This window comes from Rattus norvegicus, chromosome 4 (assembly GCF_021556685.1).
Source record: "Rattus norvegicus strain SHRSP/BbbUtx chromosome 4, alternate assembly SHRSP_T2T, whole genome shotgun sequence".
Classification (NCBI taxonomy): domain Eukaryota; kingdom Metazoa; phylum Chordata; class Mammalia; order Rodentia; family Muridae; genus Rattus; species Rattus norvegicus.
Window position 1 is genome coordinate 121,599,958 of NC_141537.1, and position 15,713 is coordinate 121,615,670.

Consider the following 15,713-nt stretch of genomic DNA (forward strand, 5'->3'; position numbering starts at 1 on the left):
ATCTCCAGTAAAACATATTCTTTCAAGAGACTCTTTACTAAAGATTTATTCCTTTTTGTTGTTGTGTGAGCGTTTGCCTGCAGGAACTATCTGTGCACATGCCAGAAGAGGCTGTGGATCCCCTGGAAGTGTAGTAACAGCTGTAAGCTGCCATGTGGATGCTAGAAACTGAGCCAGGGCCTCTGCAAGAGCAGCAAAGGCTTTTAACCACTGAGCCATCTCTCCAGCCCCAGAGTGACTCTTGAAACACTGGGGTTCTAGATCTCCTTGTAAAGAAGTCGAGCTATTATCAACATGTTGGTTCAGCTTCTTCCAACCTACTCAGACTGGAATCACAAGCGGGCGAGCAAAGCTCACCAGTGCTGGCAGTACTAGGCCTTTGAGTGTCCAAGGCCTAAGGAGTGGCAGAGCCAGAGGCTCCAGCCCAGAAAGCAAGCAACCTGTTGCTCCTTACTTGAGAAGACCTTGGGGAAGTGAAAGCAACAGCTGGCTCAGCTGCTACATCAGAAGTCCCTGGCCAGTGAGTGACACTTCCACCTGCACATGAGCAAAGCAGTATCTTTGCAAATCTCTTCAATGGATTAAAACAAACAAACAAACAAACAAACAAACAAACAAACAAAGAGGTGGAAATCTTTATAAGCAACCTTGGATGCCACTGCAAAGATAAAAATTCTGTACAAGCTAAAGCTGAGTAAAATTGTAACCACCATTCCTACCACAGTTTTCGAGGTGGAGAGTGTTGCACATTAGAACATCAACTCTGTTGGGTGGGACAGAACAAGATCCAGTTGAAGCAGAGCACTGCTTCCAGAACAATCAAGGTTTGGTTTCCACAGGAGGTGGCAATGACAGAGGCATAATCGAAAGCCCGTGAGGAGCTCCTAAAAATGCAGACCGAGGGTGAGTTCCGAGATGCTGTCATTCCAGGAATCTGCCAACAGTCAACACTGTGAGTATGGTTGGAGCCACAGACAGTCTGGGGCCACTTTGTGCTACAGTGGCTGCTGCATCCAGGCCACTGATGTCGTCAGTCAGAACAGGTCTAGACAGGCTATTCTGGAACCAGAAGTAAACCAGTTCCCCTGCTTCCTTCAGCACACCCCACTTCTCTAATGTGGCCCTGAGTTCTGCAAGCTGTCTTCACTTATGAGTCAAAGTATGGATGTGTGAGTCTGCACTTTGCTGTGCACACACAGACACAGCCTGCAGCCGGGTGTAGCAAAGGCAGGGCTGGAACACATGATCTCCACACCTCTACCTCTCAAGAACTACTTTTGTTTTTTCTGATACAGGGTTTTTCTGTGTAACCCTGGCTGTCCTGAAACTCATGCTGTGAACCAGGCTGACATCGAACTTGGAGATCTGCCTGCCTGTGCCTACTGAGTGCTGGAGAAAGGCTTGCCCCACAAGTGCCCTGCAAGGTTTTTCTTGAAACTTTAAAGATTTGTAGGTGTGTGTGTGTGTGTGTGTGTGTGTGTGTGTGTGTGTGTGTGTGTATTCCAGCAGAGGACAGAAGAGGGTGTCAGAATAGAATATTTGAATGTGGAGTTGCAGGCAGTTATGAGTGCTCTGGAGCCCACACTTGGGTCCTCTTTAAGAGTAGCAGCAAATGCTCTTACCTGCTGAGCCATCTCTCTACCCCTCCCCACCCCCTTTCTTTTTCTGACAGGATCTCATGTGGTCCAAGCTGGCCTCAAACTCACTATGTAACTGAGAATGAGTTTGAACTCCTGATTTCTTCCTCCACATCCCAAGTGCTGGGTTACAGTCATGGGCCACCATGCCTGGCACTGTTTTCTTCTTAAGTTCAATAAACATGAAGGAAATTGTAGCTGTTAAATTTGTATTTGGAAACCAGTCTCAAAAATATTCTGTGTATCTTACTGCTTTCCATGCTTAAAGGCAGTCAACTGTTTTCTGTACATGGTCTTAGCTTTTATCTTGAAAAGCATTGTACTTATAGCAATAGAAGACAGGTTCTTTGATGGTTTGTTTGTTTGTTTGTTTTTGTTTGAGACAGGGTGTCATGTAGCCCAGGCTGGCCTCAAACTGACTTGGTAGCCAAGGATGACATCCTAATCCTCTTGCCTCCACCTCCCAAGTGCTGGGATAATAGACATGCACTAACACACTGGATCAGGATGAAATAGTTTAATGAACTGGGGGAGGGAGAGGAGGAGGAGGAAGAGGAGGAGGAGGGAGAGGAGGAGGAGGAACCACACTGTACTGCTTCATATACGCAGGTTGAAGGCTCATTGCTCCTGGGTTTCATCACTAGTGGCCTTGGCACTGAACAGCCACTGTAGTCTTCAGACTCCAGCAACAGCTGGCAGCAGCAGGAAGTGTTTGCTGCATAGTCCATGCTAACAGTGTGATTGATGGTGAACGTCTATCTTTGTTTTCCTGGTGCTTTGTGTGGCTTGGGCTTCATTTGACCTATTGAGGCCTAGAGCTGGAAACTCAGCAGCTAAGCCTACTTCTTCTCTGTAGGCTCCAGACCAATGGGCTGATCCCCAGTAAAAACCTTGGGCACTGGCATCTGGAAGTAGCTCACATCCATAATCCCAGATGTTCAGGAGGCTGGGATAGGAGGATTGTGAATTTAAGACTAGGCTGGGCATCTTAGTGGTATCCTATCTGTATTAGTCATTGTCTCTAGAGGAACAGAGCTGGTAGAACGAGAGAAATTACATACAAAACTCTCTGTCTGTACAGATACATTTCCAATCTGGCACTGAAGACCTGGAGGGCTGCTGGGCAGATGCTGCTCTTCAGTCTACATTGGAAACCTGAAGAAGCTGGGCTTCAATGCTGGCCAGGAGCACAGCAGCAGGGATAACAGCAGCAGTAACGACAAGTTTGCCAGTGAGAATGAAGGGAAGATGACAAAAGTAAAGCTTTCTTCTTTGACCTCCTTTTATTTGCACTGCAACTGGACAATGTCACCTACGGTACTGATAGGTCTTCTCACTACTGATGGGTCTTCCCACTTCAAGCAAAGCACTCAGAGTGTGCCTAGTGGCTTGCCTTTGATTCAGATCTAGTGAAGTCTAGTCAATGGAAAACAATCTAACACACACACACACACACACACACACACACACACACACACACACACACACAGGGCTGGAGAGATGGCTCAGTGATTAAGAGCACTGACTGCTCTTCCAGAGGTCCTGAGTTCAATTCCCAGCGACCACAATGCGGCTCACAACCATCTGTAATGAGATCTGATGCCCTCTTCTGGTGTGTTTGAAGAGAACAACTCATATAAAATAAATAAATAAATCTTAAAAAAGAAAAGAAAATCTTGAACCAAGAGTAACACAGCCATCCTCTACAAGGCCTCATCTCTTCTATAGTCTTGTCAGAGAAACCTTTTCCCTGCTCATTCAACTGAGGAAAATTTCTTGCCTGATCTCTATCATAAAATCCACTTTTTATTGTAACGGTTAATGTAGACCCAGTCTCACTATGTCAACTAAGCTGAAAGTCATAGTTTCACCACCTGCCTCTACCTCCCAAGTGCTGGATTAAAGGCATTTGTCACTGTGCCTGGCCAGTATAGGAAACACTAAAAATGACAAGAGTTAGCTGAACTGTGGACATTAGTGAGGGCAGCAAGCTTGTCTATACAGTTTGTATCTCATCCTCATCGTCTGGCACACAACCGGTCCAGAGGAGGAATTGTAGGTCTTATTTACCAAAGAAGAAAGCAGCTCTCTCTCTCTCTCTCTCTCTCTCTCTCTCTCTCTCTCTCTCTCTCTCTCTCTCTCTGTGTGTGTGTGTGTGTGTGTGTGTGTGTGTGTGTGTGTGTGTGCTGCATCTGTGTGTGTATGTACACTGAGATAAGATGTCCACGATGCCACTCAGTCCTGGTTTATGAGACTTGCTTAGGCTGAAAGTAGGATACTGGGTTTCCCGTGTCCCCAAAGTTTCCAAGGCTGAAGCATGTCCTCCCTGTAGCTGAAGCCACAGATCTTGGCTTCTTGGAAGGATCTATCACCAGTGAGTCCCTGATGAGTTGTGTAACTTACTCCTTATAAGAGTACCAAGATTCAGCCCTAGGTATGCAACCTTAGCAGGACTCTGGCCAGAAACCAATAGGTCTCCAGCCTTTCAGAAGCCTATGTAGCAAAGGCTCAAGGCAGAGCCCAGCTGGCTGGATGTGTCTATATAAATCAAGTAGAGAACAAGCACCAATCAAGAGAGAGCCGTCAAACCTGCAGGGGTGAGGATGACTCAAGCCTGCTGAATGGTTCCCAACCAGGCCCTGGATTCTGTTCCCCTTCCTTCCAAGGCAGTGATGGAGAAAAAGATACTCAGTTCTCAAACCACCACAGCCTGCACTGGGCATCTGCACCACGACTGCTGGGGTGATCTTGGCTTGGGAATCTGCACCAGAACTACTGGATGATCTTGACTTCGAGTCATCCTGCTGCCATGGTGTTTCCAATAGACAATTGTCTTAAGTGGGCTGTCCAAGATCATGGTTGTGTGCAGTCAAGCGCAGTCTGTTTCTGTCTCCAATTGCAGCTGGGAGTTTTTCCTTTTTTTTATTCTTTGTTTCTGCATCCATGACGTGGGAACCCCTCCCATCCCATCATCAACCATGTGTCTTGGCATAGCCTAAAGTCTCTACACTCTACCATATCAGCTGCTGTATTTTAAAATATTAATCTCACTTCATTTTCTCTTCTTTCTCTTTTCTTCCTTCCTTCCTCTCTCTTTATTTATTTCTTGAGACAGGACCCCGCTATTTATCTTTGGGTAGCCTGGAGCTTGCAGTGTAGACCAGACTGGTCTTGAATTCACAAAGATCTGCTTTCCTCCACCTCTCAGCTCCTGGGATTAAAGTGTGTGCTCCCCCACCCCACAGCTTATCTTTTTAGTCTAATCAATCTATCGATCTATCCATCTAGTCTTCTTCCCTTTTCTAAAATGATGCTTATGTGTGTGGGTTTATGCACCTGAGTTCAGAGGCCCATAGAGACCAAGAGAGGACATCTGATCCTCTGCACCTGGAGTCCCATGGCTGTGAGCTGCCTGATACTGGTGCTGGGAACTGAGCTCAGGCCTCTGTAAGAGCAGCACTTTGCCTCTAACTCCTGAGGCATCTCTCCAGCTCACAACTCCTTTCCTAACTCTCCTGCGATCGAAGTTTAGCTGGGCATGGAATACCCGTCCAGCATAATTCTCTCAGTAATGTCTGTCCTTCACTCTCTTCCAGACCCTGGTATCCATGGAGACCCTAGCCAGTAGTAACCAAGTATCCTAATAGCTCATATAAGCTAGGCTATCAGGGACTGGTTTCCCTTGCATTGTCTCACATCATAAAACCCTAGAGAAGGCAGGACACAAGGAGGGGAGGGAGAAGAAGAGGGGAGGGGCAGGGGGAGGGAGATCACTAAAAGGTTCACAAATGCATCCCAGAAGCTCCAACCCCACGGGGTGAGGAATCTCCTCTTTTACTGCATTGTAGTCTTAAGGAAGGACCTAGTAAATTTGTAAATTAAAGGACCTAGTAAAATTACACACCTGTGTATTTGTGCACTAGCTGGCACACAAGCCATGGCTCATGTGTGGAGGTCAGAGGCCAACTTTCGAGAATCTGTTTTCTCTTTCTACCACACGGGTTCCAGAGTTCAAACTCAGGTCATCAGGTTTGACCTGTGGTCTCCAGTCTGGGGGAATGCTCATTTTTTTTGGTAGGCAAAGAGTGACAGAAAGGGACACCCAGTATCTTCTCCTGTTTCTGTGCATGCACAGATGTGTGCACACCCACACAGACATACCCCCACACCCCCACACACATACACACACATGTGGTACACTCACAAAGACACAAACATATACATACAAACACACAAATCTGCTACTGGGTAGCTATTCTTCTGAGTTAAGACAGTCTTTGCCTAAGCAAGGAAGGAGGCTCCAGTAGCTAATGTAAGCAGCCAGGGCTTACAAGTCTCAGGAGGCTCGGAACGTTACAGGGTTCCAGCTGGTGAGGGGCTCAATAGGTAAAGGCACTGGCCACCACATCTGGGGGCCTGCGAGTTGTCCTCTGCCCTCCACATATACCACCTTTGCTTGCTTAGTCTTTGAAGAAGAATCTCCCTAAACCTTAGCATTTTCTTGGCCAGGCTGAAGAGCAGGAAGGCCCAGTGTTTCCCTGTTTCTGCCTTCTTTGGAGCTGGGATCACTGCGTGAACAAGATGCCTGGCTTTACATGGGGATATTGGGAGTTCAACCCACACACCATAAACAAGCAGCCAGTGCTCTTAACTATCTCTCCAGCCTCTTGGTTTGCAGTTTACACAGCTATGCTCAAGGCGACTTTTACTTATTATGTCGTGAATAATGTCTAACTTCATTTGCTGTGTTCCAAGGAGAGAGTAGTTGTTGGTTTCAAATGCTGCTGAAAGGTAGAGCAAGAGAACTGACAAGAGTCCCACAGAATCTCCAGAGCCCATGACCTGTGGCAGAAGTGTCCCAGTGGAGAAGAGAGACAGGCACTGACAGAAGAGGAAGAGGCAGGGGCACAGGATGAGGACCCCTTCTGAGGAGGGGACGCTACGTCATCTTCAAGGACTGTCTTAGGTTTGTTTGTTTTGTTCTTTTCCAAAACAGGGTTTTTCTGTGTAGCCCTGTCCGTCCTGGAACTCTGTAGAGCACACTGGCCTTGAACTCAGAGTTCTGCTTTCCTCTGCCTCCCAAGTGCTGGGATTAAAGGTGTGTGCCACCACTGTCAGGCTTGTCTTAGATTCTTCCTGTGAAAAGAGATACAAAGAATTAGGAGGTTCCTTTAAGCCGGTGTTGCAGACTAGCACAGACAAGATAGCAAGACCCCAACTCTTTGTTTGGTTTCAATTTTTTGAGACACAGTTTCTTTGTGTAACAGTCCTGGTTGTTCTGTAATTCACACTGTAGACCAGGGTGCACTTGAACTCATAGAGATCTGCCCGAGTCTGTCTCCGGAGTGCTGGGATTAAAGGCATGTGCCACAGCCCCTGGCACTCCCTACTCCTAAGAGAACAGAGACGAATATTGAAACCGCTCGTTCCTGTTTTGAATCCTGTAATGTTTCTGTACTGTCCACCTCAGAGAGAAGTGGGCACACAGAAGGATGAACAAACCAGGAAGAGTTATTCACATGGAGGTGACTGCTCACCAGGGAAGTGGAAGCTTTGAACTCTGTAGATGGTCTGAGGTAGGTGTTCCAGCTCTAAACTCACTGTGTGGACCCCCAAAGTTGAGAGTCTGTGAACATCAGGTTGCCAATGAAAGTGAAGGCAGTGGATGAGGCAGGGATCGGCTTCCTCACTATAAGCAGCAGGTGTCAGGCTGAGGTAGGGGTAACTTGCTCCTCCTCAGAATCTGTGGAAACTGACCACTCTGACTGGGGAGAGGCTGCACACCAGTTTATACAGACTTTCCTAGGTGAGCCCTGATTGGCTGCCTGCATTCAAGTACAGATGTGAAGAATAAGGACCAGTTGATAAAGAAAATGGCAAAACTAGGTGGGGGGGGTGTCCCCCTGTATAAATGAGCAAAGCCACATCAAGGACACTAATGCCTTGGACTCATGGCAATGGCAAGGTATGTTGACGAATGGTTGGCTTTTAAATAAAACCAGTATATGAAGAATGTACCAGCTCAGCATCCTCATCCCCATGACGACAGCCCGAGAATGCTCCTACAGAGATGAATCAACCCACCTCCTCGTTTCTATGTATATGAGAAACTTGCTGAGTTTCTGGGCTGGTGTCTCCCACCTGATCCCAGCTTACTTGGGTCTGTCATTGAGTCCAAAGGCCCTGCAGGTTGTGGCAGGGAACGTTCCCAGTCAGGGCTGCTCTTCTGTCCTCTCATCTCCCCTCCTTTGATGCTGGAAGAAAGTCAGGAACAAACCTTAAAGTTTCTCACCTTCGTTTCCAGCCAATCCATGTTCCCTGCTGCCACTCTGGTTTTGGGAGACCTCTCCCACCCCTCCCAAACATACATACCTGTTAGGGTTTCGTGGCTGTGAAGAGACACCATGACCAAGGCAACTTTTATAAGGGCAAATATTTAACTGGGGCTGGCTTACAGGTTCAGAGGTTCAGTCCATTATCATCGTGGAAGGAAGCATGGCAGCATCCAGGCAAACATGGTGCAAGAGGAGTTGAGAGTTCTACATTTTGATCCAAAGGTAGCCAGGAGGAAACTGTCTTCTGCAAGCAACCAGGAGAAGGGTATTCTCCACACTGGGCAGGACTTGAGCATAGGAACTCAAAGCGTACCCCAACACTGATGCACTTTCTCCAATAATGCCACACCTATTCCAACAAGGCCATATCTCCTAATAGTGTCACTTCCCATAGGTCTATTTAAACCAACACAATACCAGATATTGAGTTCCTCCATTCTTTGCAAAACAGGGCCTCACTGAGGCCAAGCTGGCCTCAGCCTCCTGAGCCTTGAAATCACAGGAATGTACCAGAAGGCCTAGTTTTATTATTTTATTTTCCTTTTCTTGATGATTTTTTTAAAAGATTTATTTATTTAATGTAAGTACACTGTAGCTGTCTTCAGACACACCAGAAGAGGGCATCAGATCTCATTACAGATGGTTGTGAGCCACCATGTGGTTGCTGGGAATTGAACTCAGGACCTCTGGAAGAGCAGTCCGTGCTCTTAACCACTGAGCCATCTCTCCAGCCCTTGATGATTATTTTTATGAGGGGTAAATAGTACTTATTTTTTCCCAATATATTCCCTCTTCCCTACGCCTTCTCTCCCTCTCTTCTAGTGCCCAGTTTGGCTCATATACAAACATACTTAGATTTTTGTCTCCTAGGCAGTTAGTGTCTCTCCGACCAACCCCATCAATTTATTTGGCTGTCTTTAGAACCAAGAATATCATGTAGGAGGCCTCTGATGGTGCTGGTGGTTGTAGTGATGTGCATGCGTGTGTGTATGTTTTGCCTGACTACATTTATGTGCACTATTTCTGTGCCCAGTGTCCTTGGAGGTCAGAGCATCCGCTGGAGCTGGAGTTACTGACAGCCGTGAGCTGCCATGTGGGTGTTGAGAATGGAGGTCCTTTGGAGAGCAGTAAATGCTCTTAACTGCTAAGCCGCTGCTTCAGCCTCTACCATCAGCACCCCTGAATATTCTTTTACTCAGAAAATAAAATTGCCTCAGAGACTGACCTTTTACAGTATGTCCCAGCCCAAGGCCCAGCACAAACATCAGTGCCTCCTCCCGGGGAGTTCATGGAACTGAGTCCTTTAAAATGAAAACGTGCTCTAGTTCTGTTCACATATTTCTGTGTAGAGCCCAGAGTATTGTGTGGGGTTTTTTTTTTTTTTGTTTTCCTTCTCTCTCTCTCTCTCTCTTTCTCTCTCTCTCTCTCCTCTTTTTTTTTTTTTCTTTTTAAGGTTGGGGACTATGGACTATGAAGGAAAAGACAGACTTGTTCCTGGGGTCTTTTAAGTATAAAACCCATAGGCTCAGGCACACCCCAGTGTTGAAAGTCCTCATGCATGGTGACCTTGTTGGGAGCCTGGCAGACATGGTTACTGCACAGTCTTTAGCTTTCTTGCACGTCCTTCTCGTTGCTGTGGGTGGAGATGTTCCAACCCTTTCTACTTCAATGTCACCAGCTCCTGGTGAATCACTAGGAGCCCTTCCTACACCACCCCTCCTGCAGGGTGGAGGGAGGAATCTTGCAGATGCTGCTTCTCCTCTGGTGGGTGCCATAGCAACAGGAAAGCAGCTCCCAGGAGCCTGCTCTGCTAACCAGAATATAGAGGATGATGGGGGTGAACTCAACTGCTGAAGATCTGCAAGCCCACAAAACAACCAATTCAGACCTTTTTTGATTTTACCACATGAAAGGAAATGCACCATTATAAAGACATTAATTTGATTTCTATGCATTTTCCCTCCATGAAACTTTAAGTGGCCAATGTGAGGGGATTTTTCTGCTCCTTTTCCTTTCTCCCCTCCCTCTCCTCCCTCTCGCCCCACTCCCTCCAGTCTTCCCCTCTCTCCTTCCTTCCTCCCTCTCCTTTTCTTCTTCCCTTCCCTTCTTTTTCCCTTTTCTTCTTCCAGAGCTCCATCCCCAGCCAGAAAGCAGGTCTTACTCATTTGCTTTCTTGCAGGGTTGTGATCAAACCCAGGGTTTTGCACATGCTAGGCAAACTCCCTACTGAGCTATCCCTCCAACCCGAAGGGATGTCTTGTTGCAAAAATAAATGGATATATAAACCCGGAGTTGTTCAGACCAGTGCTAGGATCTGGGTCTGTTATTTAACTACTATTTTTGGAACACTTACTTTTGTGCCAGGTACTAGATACAGCAAACACTCTGAGGGTGGAGAGATGATGGCTCGTGATCTTGGATGTCAACTTACCTCAAGTGCCAGATCTCTGGGCAAACATGATTGTGGGTGTTTCTGTCACAGTGGTTTGGGATGAGGTTGTTATTAACTCAGGATTCTGAGGAAAATGGGTTGGGCTTTCCCCAGTGTAAGTTGGCTTCATCTCATTAGTTCAGGGAAGTACCCTGGTTGCCCAACACACAGATGATTGATTTTTCACTCAGACTCCACTGCGATACTGTGTGTGTGTGTGTGTGTGTGTGTGTGTGTGTGTGTGTGCGCGCACGCGCGGGTGCATGGTTTTTGTTTTGTTTGAGAGTTTCATGTGTCCTACACTGGTTTTAAACTCACTACATGGCCAATGACGTCCTTGACCTCCCAGCCCTGCCGTTGCCTCCTGAGTACTGAGTTACAGTACGTGTCTTCATACACAGTTTATGTAATAATGGGGACCATTGCATGCTGAACAAAGCATTGTCTTATGAGGCCGCTGCTCCTGAAGCAAGGGTGGCCCTGCGCCTCCTCATTACATTGAGTAGAATTCAGGCTCTTTCTGGGTCATTTCGGTGGACTGTTAGGGCCTAGTTTCCTATCTCATGTTCTGACTTCTGAAAAACAAAACTGAAAGAATTGGTGACACCAGAGGGAGACCTGAAAATCCTACAAGACACTGTACATTTTCTTTTTAAGTTGGTGTTTATGGTGATAAAATAGTAAAACAATATCATCACTTTTTCAGATTTTATTTTTTATTTTGTGTCTGTCTATGTACATGTATGCGCATAAGTGTGTGTGTGGGTGCAATGGAGGGCAGAAGAGAGCGTTATATCCCCTGGAGCTAGAGTTACCACTGGTTGTAAGCCAAATGGTGCTGGTCTTCTGGAAGAGCAGCAAGTGCTTGCTCTTGACCACTGAGCCATCTCTACAGCCCCTCGTTTTTGGATTTTTTGACAATTTCATCCATGTATGCAATACTCCCCTCCCACTTCTCCCTGACTGCTCTTTCCAAAGTCCTGAGTTCAATTCCCAGCAACCACATGGTGGCTCACAACCATCTGTAATGGGATCTGATGCCCTCTTCTGGTGTGTCTGAAGACAGCGACAGTGTACTCAGATACATTAAATAAATGAATAAATAAATAAATGAATAACTAAATACATCTCTTTTTTTCGTAGACCAAGTCTTGATTTTTATTACTTAAAAAGTTGCACATTTATTTTGCTTTCTGACTCTGTGCTTGTGCCTTCAACACTTACACAATGATTTCCTGCTCCTCAATAAGGAAAGCCCGCTTGATCCTGTCACACACACACACACTTGGCACACACGGAGCCACCATAGGCCTGTGCTTCTTTGCCTTAGACAATCTCGTAAGGACTTTGGGTCTCACAGCACGAACCCCTTGCAGTCTGCCTGGGCATACACCACATGAGGATTTAGATGCTTTCCCACCCTTCTTGGTGTAAAGGTGAACAATCCTGTTGCCAGGGGTTCGAGACAGCCTAGCTTTGTTAGAGGCTGTATTGTAGGAAAGCCTACGACGGTATGTCAATCACTGGACCATCCTGAGTGCCTCTAAGCACCGCCCAGAAGAGCATAAATAAATCTTTTTTAAAAATTAGTATTGGGGTTGGGGATTTAGCTCAGTGGTAGAGCGCTTGCCTAGGAAGCGCAAGGCCCTGGGTTTGGTCCCCAGCTCCGAAAAAAAGAACCAAAAAAAAAAAAAAAATTAGTATTATGGCCTACTTAGCCACAAAAGATGTTAAAAAAATAATCAAAATGAATCAAAGTACTAGATGTAAGAGTCAAAAGTATGACTCTCTCTGGAGAGAAAGGGGTGAGAATGATCTTGGCTTAAGCCATGATTCTCAGAGATGACACCACGCACTCTGCAAGGAAAGAAGATAGAGAGCTCACAAGTTTCCTAACTTAAAACTTCTTTTTTGAGCTGGAGAGTTGGCTCAGCGGTTAAGAGCACTGACTGCTGCTCTTCCAGAGGTCCTGAGTTCAATTTCCAACAATTCATATACAATCAATCAATCAATCAATAAATAAATCTTTTTTAAAAAACCTTCTTTTTCAAGTTTAAACTTTATTAGAACTTTTAAAAAAAGATTTATTTCATGTATGTGAGTACCACTGTAGCTGTCAGTCACACCAGAAGAGGGCATCGGATTCCATTACAGATGGTTGTGAGTCACCATGTGGTTGCTGGGTTGAGAGAGAGATTCATTTCCTAAGTTCTGTGACTCTAGAGAACCCTGACTAATGTACTACTGTACAACCAAATGGCTGTTTTCACGGTTATGGACTCAGCAGGCAACTTTCCAGTTTCATCTGTATAGTTCTACCATATTAGCACTGGGAAACCTCACTAGGTGGTACAGCCATGCCCAGGACTGCTTTACACAGTTCCAGGAGAGCCACGCCGACTGCTGCGATTGCTGTCCTTCTATCTCTAACTTTTGGGTTTGGGTTTCTGCCTGTTGCATTCCTGGGGACTGTCGGCGTTGCGATTCATTTTATGTCTTTTCCCTAGAAAAATATGTCTAACTCTTTTAAGGAAAATCCTAAAATTAACTTTATTCGGAAGTCTTCATTATGCCCTGGAGACGATTAACCACAGATAAGTACATAGCTAGATGAGGCCATTACTCCAGGAGTCTGCTTGGGATAGCTGCCCCTGAGCAAACTCAAACAGTGTACTTCATGTAGGGCAAACAGAGACAATTGATGAGCTCTGGCCAGAACAGGTTACAGATTCCAGGTCTCTTTTTTATTATAGGCTTAGAGCTCTCTGAAAATGTAGTTTAAACAGAGCGGGTCAAACAGGGTATAATCCTTGGAGGAATAAACTCAGTAAACAATTTAGATTGTGTAAAATAAACTGTTCCTACTCTGTAGCATACATGACAAAACATATAATAAAAGAAGTTAGGTATTAGTCTTTGCAGCTCATAAGACCGGTTCAGATATTTCCTATTTGTCTGGAGTGCTTTAGAACTGCGGGCACTGCCAGCCTGAAGTGGGCTGCCATGTAGTAAGTGTGTTTATTTTGGAGGAGACACTCTTTAGATTCCTTACAGTGGTGTTATAGGGCTGATAATAAGAATAGACCTGTTCTGTTTATCTGATCTTGTAACCCTGGACATATAATGGTAAGTCAGACACATTCTGTACTACTTGGCTAATCATTAGTCTGTCTTTGTTCTGTGAAACTTGTATAACTAAAGAAGCACCTGGTTGTTAAGCAGTCAGAGCAGCAGAAGCCGCCTGATCCCTAATAAGTCAGAGTCACAGAAGCGGCCTGATTGCTAGCAAGTCAGAGCTGCTAAATTTCCCTCACTATGTGGCCTGGCCTGGCTCACCCTCTCCCCTAGCCTAATCCTTATCTCCTCTGTGAACCAACCAGTTAGCAAGGACTCTAGGCCTGGGACACAACACCCCACCCCTCTGAGCCCCACCCAGCCCCCTCACCAGGGCAGCTAGGCATTTGTGGGCTCAGATCCCCCCTCACCCACCCACCCCACCCTACCCAGCCCCACCTCCACCCCTCACACCCCCAGCCTCCCTCCACTAGCAACTAGGCATTTGCAGGTTCAGATCCCCCCTCCCCCTCCCCCGCCTCCCCCACCTGCCACCAGCAACAGGGCATTTGTAGGCTCAGATCCCCATGTATGTGTATCACCCCCACTCTTTACAATGGTTTTATTTCAGGCATGGTGGCACACACCTCTAATCCAAGCACTCAGGAGGCAGCAGCAGAGGATCTTTATGAATTTGAGGCTAGAATGGTCTACAAAGTGAGCCCCAGGACAGGCAGGACTACAAAAAGAAGCCCTAAGTTTTTATTATTAAAAAGAATTCTTTTTTTTTTTAAACACAGGTTTTCTATGTGCAGTCCTGGCTGGTGTGGAACTTGCTCTACAGACCAAGTTAGCTTCAAACTGAGAGACCTACCTGCCTCTGCCTGCCAAGTGCTGGGAGTAAAGTCATATGCCACCATGCCTGACTAAATAACCTTTTTCTTTACACACACACACACACACACACACACACTCACACTAGGCACATGTATGGAGATCACTTGTGGAATCAGCTGTAAAGCAGGTTGTCTCCTACCTTTATGTGAGTTTGTTAGAAGTTAGGGGTTGCAGAGAGAGGAAAGAGGGGTGGGGGAGAAAGAAGGGGGAAGGTGGAGACCACCCCTCCTATTGTAGTATCCTCCCAGGCAAACATGACTTTTGATTAATAGGGTGTGCTTCCAAGAAGAAGCACGCAGACATGGGAACCACATTTTTATTCTAACTCAGGTGGTGACATTGTCTTTTAGTTTTAAAAGAATCCCAGTGGGGTTGGGGATTTAGCTCAGTGGTAGAGCACTTGCCTAGCAAGCGCAAGGCGCAAGGCCCTGGGTTCGGTCCCCAGCTCCGAAAAAAAGAAAAAAGAAAAAAAGGAAAAAAAAAAAAAAAAAAAAACCCCAGCAAAGGAATTTAAAGGGGAAAAGGTCAGTCACATTAATCTGAGAGTAGCATGGCCTTTTTACAAAGTTAACAAAATTTTTACTGGGTGTGGGTATTTAAAATTTTGTATTAAAAGTCTTACAAGGCGGAGGAAGATAAACAATATTTGGATTCCTTGTCAAAACACAAGTTTTACAGTATTTAGTAGAAAAAACTCATTTCATAATTTTCACAATTGAACCAGGTCCTCAGGTTTGGCAGCAAGCACCTTTATTTACCAGCTGAGCCACCTCATTGGCTCTATTTTTTGAGGTGGAAGTCATGTAGCTTTGGTTGGTGCCGGAAGATGGCCTTGAACTCATCCTTTCTCTGCCTCATGAGTGCGGAAATTACAATGTCCAGTTATATCTCAATTTTTTTTTTCCGGAGCTGGGGACCGAACCCAGGGCCTTGCGCTTGCTAGGCAAGCGCTCTACCACTGAGCTAAATCCCCAACCCCGTATATCTCAATTTTTAAAGCACAAGTGTACATAACTCTAATATTCATTGGCTTACAAAACTAGACTTTGATGGAATCGGTTCCTTGGCTAGCAACGGGTGCCCTTTTCCCCCTTCGCGCCCTGTCTCCCGCCTACGACGACCCACCTGGCACAATCCTTGGGGACAGTGAACTTGTCCGAGAGCAGCTTCCCAATAAATTTGCCTTTAAAATATTCTAACCTGGCTTGTTGGCTCATTTCACCGGCGGCGTAAAAATAACCTATCAGTGAGACTTCCGGAAAATGACAATAAAGAGTAACAGAGAACGTTTATGGGGTCAGCGTGCTGCAACTCTCCCAATCAGAACGCCCTTTAAATTCAGCCGGCAGCAACTGCAAA

The 15,713-nt window shown here is 46.0% G+C and overlaps 1 long non-coding RNA gene and 1 pseudogene across 1 annotated transcript; both read right to left on the reverse strand.

Annotated features, from left to right (window-relative positions):
• Positions 1–6,337: 6,337 nt before the first annotated feature.
• On the reverse strand, positions 6,338–15,708 carry LOC120102331 (uncharacterized). The gene is made up of 4 exons (XR_015686795.1): positions 15,480–15,708; positions 8,010–8,216; positions 7,794–7,891; positions 6,338–6,773 (listed from the first exon to the last, which is right to left on the reverse strand). It is a non-coding gene; the product is annotated as an uncharacterized LOC120102331 (long non-coding RNA).
• On the reverse strand, positions 11,505–11,935 carry LOC103692179 (60S ribosomal protein L34 pseudogene; annotated as a pseudogene).
• Positions 15,709–15,713: the final 5 nt, after the last annotated feature.